Source organism: Dermacentor andersoni, chromosome 1 (assembly GCF_023375885.2).
Source record: "Dermacentor andersoni chromosome 1, qqDerAnde1_hic_scaffold, whole genome shotgun sequence".
NCBI lineage: Eukaryota > Metazoa > Arthropoda > Arachnida > Ixodida > Ixodidae > Dermacentor > Dermacentor andersoni.
This window is the reverse complement of record NC_092814.1, coordinates 349,970,036-349,975,152: the sequence shown is the minus strand read 5'-3', so window position 1 is coordinate 349,975,152 and position 5,117 is coordinate 349,970,036.

The window sequence follows — 5,117 nt, the reverse complement described above, 5'->3', positions numbered from 1 at the left end:
CAGCCCGATGCGCTATCCGTTCGACCATGGACTAGCCAGTGACCCAGGTAGGTGGCAGAACGGTTAGATACAAGAATACATAGATAGCCAGCCCTCGGAAATTTCGTGAACTACCCTAAGAAAGACAGCGCAATGATAAAAATTGAACAGAATCCATTTCACTATGACTATCGACGGTAATGCGTTAGCATTGAATGAATATAGCGCCACGACGTTTTGCCACCGTCGAAACGAGTTATGTATGAGGCGTGTACTGCAGCGGGACTCCTCTTTCGCGCTCCACAAGAACACTCGGCGCCATCTAGAGCCGCCACCACGAAGCCTGCACGTGACCTCCGAAGTACATTGCCTGCCTGTTAATTATGACAATTAGGACCCTTTTTACTAAAATACTGAAAAATTAAAGAAGACCGCTCTCGTCGTGCGCTTATGAGCTTCATGCGTCCTCGTTTATTTCCGCTCGTTCAATATCGAGAAAGAATTATAACCGTTTTTTTGTGTGTTTTGTTTGATAATGTAATCAAGAGCCAGTTTTTACAACTTTTCACTGTCTATACATGGCATCCGCATGTGCTCGAAAGCACGAACTAGGCCCATCAGTGAAAGAGCGGATGTCCGGCCCGGGCCCGCTGTTTTAAGCCGGTCCATAGCCGAGGGCAACAGGCCCGGCCCAGGCCACTCAAAAATCATTTCAACCGGTCCGGACGGGTAAAGTGATTTCACGGGATAAAACCCATGAAAATAGACATTGAAAACTGCGTAACACCATTCAACTTGGGCCGTGTAAGCAAAGTACAGCCCAAGACCATACGAGCTTGTGTCTTCGTTGCCTTCGCCTGTCCTCGCGTTTTTTTTTCCGCTTTCCAAGCTTGCGTTGCCTGAACCCTCAGACATACGGTTTGAAGTAAAATATGTAGATATGGCCGAGTTGAAAAAGAAAAGCCCTGCCTTACGCAAAACACAGTCATGTCTGGTCGCAGCAGATCAATGTACAAGAATGCTGCGGCACGCCCCAGCAAGCAAGACTCAAATAGTGTCATAGCCATCCTGAACCGCCGGAATATTTTAGTGCGACAGCACTACCAGCCTACCAACCTGGATTTCGCCGCGCTCTGTATGAAGGCTCCTGATGCAGTCTCGCGCGTTCGCGCGAAACGCGCGAAGCTGGGCAAACCTTTTTCTGTGCCTACGAAATAGCGGGCTCGGCTTTTATTCTCCTTGGATGGAATGGATGGATGTTGTGAGTGTCCCCTTTGGAACGGGGCGCTGGGTTGCGCCACCAAGCTCTTGCTATTATATACTGCCTAATGTCCTACCTAGGTTAAAAAAGAAAAAAAAAGAAAACCTATGAACTCTTACAACCAAATTTTCTGACCCCCTATTGCGAACTTTGCTTTTGTACGTCTCCGTTTTTTGTCGGTTCCCTACTTTTCTTCCGCCAATATTGCCACGTGGACGAGGCTCACGCTCGCCACCACGCGTGACGTTAGGGAAATGAACCGAGCTCCCGATATTAAACGTGCGAGCTCGCCGCGCCACTTCCATCACTCCCCTCTTAGGCCTCGCCTTGTGCGCAACGACGCCCGCGTGCGTGTGTGTGAAATATGAAAAGTAAATCGGGATCGTCGTCGGAAATGTCTAAAGAAAAGATTCGCCGCGCCAAGCGCCGCGAACAACAAGTTCGGTGGCAGAGGCAGCGGGAGTCGACCGACGAAGATGTGGCCAAGCCATTGCGACTGCAGCAACAAAGTGTATACAATTCGTGACGTTGAAACGTGCCAACGAAACTGCCGAGGAACGACAGATTGCACAAGCGTGCCAAGCGCATGTCGCGTATCAGGTGTGCAATAAAACAACTCTTTAACAAAGACATCGCGACTGTAAATCGTTTAAGTAGCAACTGGTCGAAGAAAGGGCTAGCCATGCCCAACTTGGTGCAAGAAAATGTGCTTTCGCAGGATAGTTCATGGTTGGCGCAGCAAACCCGCTCCCATTTTGTTTTCTAATTTTCAGGTTCTGGTATCGAACACTGAGCCTGAATTTCTTAGGAAAGATCTTCGAGAGTAGGCAAACAGCCACGACGCCACACCGCGGCGTTGATCTATCACACGCAGTCAAATAGAATCGCAAATAGGGTGATATGCGATTTGAAACAATTCATGTCGATGTATCTGTTTCAAAAGTGGCTCTAAATATTGCGTCGAAGTGGCATTGGCTCATCATAAAAAGACTTATAGAAGTATCCTTGGATTCAGTCCATATTTTGCTGCCCATGGTGAGGTTCTAAAGCTGATGGCGACAACCTATTGGCCAGTGAAGCAAAAATTCTAGGACCTTTTGACGTTGTGACGTTAGTTCATTACAACAAGGTGTACTCAACACTGTGGGGTAGATGACAAATGGACAGCTGGAACTTGCAGCATTAAGTAGCGTTCTTTATTATCAACCCAGGAGGGATGAAGACGGAAAAGGAGGCAGTCTAAGCTAGCCTAAAATGAGGACGCAAGAAATGTGCTCCAGACAATGAACAAGTGGAGGTTTTGGGAAAGACGTAAACGGTTATTGCTGATTTTCAGATAGCACTTGTGGGTCATGTTGCGCCGAGTGACTGGATTGCCAATTCAGCACGGAAACTTCCATTCATGTTATTCTTATTTCAATGCTGAGAAGTCACAACCCTAAAGACATCAATGTATATACGAAATTAAATGTGCATCACATAATTCTACTAATTCCTTGGTTTACTTTTCCATCTTAGGTAAGTTTCAACACGGAAGCAAGCTAAAAGCTATCGATGAGATCAATAACTCCCATGTTGCAATTATACTTTCCGTCTGTCGATGCGAGCCATTCTTGGAAAGCAATATGACGTACAAAGTGAAAGCTAAGAAACTTTCAAATATACGACTGACTATTAAAAAAAAGTCTGCTTGGATTTGACACGCTGCCACAACAAATGTTTTGTCATGTATTGTCTAAAAAATGCATTGCCTGAAAAAGTTATGCGAACCAACGCACATTTTTCAATCTATGTCGCGCGAAGGTTTTTTGAAGCGGTTAATGAAATGCTACAAATTCGAGTATTTTATTCCTACATCTCTGGCGTAAACTGGCGCGTGCGCATGTCCTCTGCTGCCCCCATGCGACGCAAGGTGACCGGTCTCATATTCGCTTGCCTTTCATCATTTTTTCTCAATAATTTTCAATGTATCGTCCACTTTCTTGCCCCAAAACACACTCGCCGGCCCCCAGGACGGCAGAAGAGCGAGGGCCCAGGACCCACACAAGACGTACTGGACCAACTCCGCCGTGGCGTACGTCGACGCAGACCAGTAGTCTCATCGACCCCACACCTACGCCATTTGCACCAATCCAGGCCCGGGACTCAAGGCACAGGCAGCTTCGAGCTCTCTACGCGCTGCCACCCCCACTGGAGCCGAAGAAGTTGCCATTGCGTTGGCCGTGGCCTCAACAGACGCCTGTATAATTATTAGCGACTCCAAAAGCGCCATAACAAGCTTTGCGAGAGAAATAGTGGCACAGACCACACTAAAGCTCCTACAGTCGCTATAGAACAGAGAAGAACCATGCTCAATAGAGTTAAGGTTGAGGGCTGGGCGTTTTGGTATAGCATATTAGAGGCTAGATTGCGCAACATTTGGACGACAACATTTGGTCGTCCAAATGTTGCGCAATCGAGCCTCAATAGAGTTGATATGGGTCCTGTATGACGCGGAGAATTCAGGGAACGAAACGGCCCACCAACATGCTCAGGGATTCGTCAGCCGAGCGGAGGGCCTTGCGGAACCGGAAACCTCAAGCGAAGTCCCGCACTCATATCACGACATAAACCAACATTAACGTCTTACACGACACACTACGCCAGCACCACACAGTAAACTAAAGAAGCGTCAGGACATCACTCGGGGAAGGTTACAGACACACTCATACCCGAACCCCTACGTATACTCGCACATTTACCCGGACAGAATAAGTCCGTACGGTCACCTGTGCGGCGAGCTAGCTACGCTCAGTTACATCCTCTGGGACTGTGAGGAGGATCCCCCTCCGCCCGATCTCCTGGCCTCTCCCTCACCTACATCATGGGAGGAAGGGCTGCTGAGCTCCATCGCGGACGTGCAACTCCGAGCCGCGGAGCGAGCCGGAGGGGTCGCCGTCACGCATCGCCTGGAGGCCATCTGGCCTTCCTGACGAGCCCATGAATTATTTATTTATTTTATTTGTAAAATACCTTACAAGGCCCCTACATGGGGATTGAGTAAGGGGGGCATACAATCAAGTACATACAATCTCGTAACAACAATAATAAAAGAAAACAGCAGCCAAGTACAGAGCCTAAAAGTCAGAGAAGCATATTAGCTACATAAAGCTGCATATGAGTGCAAAAAAGGAACTATATAAGTTTGTAACAAACGAATAACAGTGCGAGAAAAAGGTAGAAAAAATAACACAGAACAGTGAGTGTGATATTAATGGTTAACAAGGGTTAAGCGAGTTCAGTGAGTGCTTGAATTTTTCACGGTCAGTTTCCGCAACGATGTTGTCGGGGAGGTTGTTCCAGAGCCAAATAGCACGTGGGATTGCAGACGAGTTAAATGCTTCTGTTTTACCATAGATGCGCGTGAAGCTATGTCTAGGTCTGCAACAATGGGCAAATTAGTAATACTTTCTTTCGTGAATACGGATGAGAAAAATTTATTAAAAACTTGAGCGCACTCACTGTTAGGAATAGGAATGTTGTTTTCTTTATTGTGTAACGAGATGTCATTAGTATTGCGTCCAGGAGACAAAATTTGCCAGAACTTTCTGGGATTAGATTTGAGTAGTGAAGGAAGGTCTTGGGAAAAATATTTATTTTTTGCTACATTGAGAGCGGAGCAGTAAGAACTTAAACAGTTAAGATACCTTTCCCAAGCTGACGGGGTGCCGCTTCGTTTTGCAGTTCTGTATGAACGTTTCTTTTTGTTGCTGAGTAGATGAAGGGACTTAGTGAACCATGGTTTGTTTTTGTCTTCAGTTATTCTGACTAAAGGAATGTTCTGCTCAACCAATGCGCATAATTTATCTCTGAACATGACCCAGTTATCATGAACAGA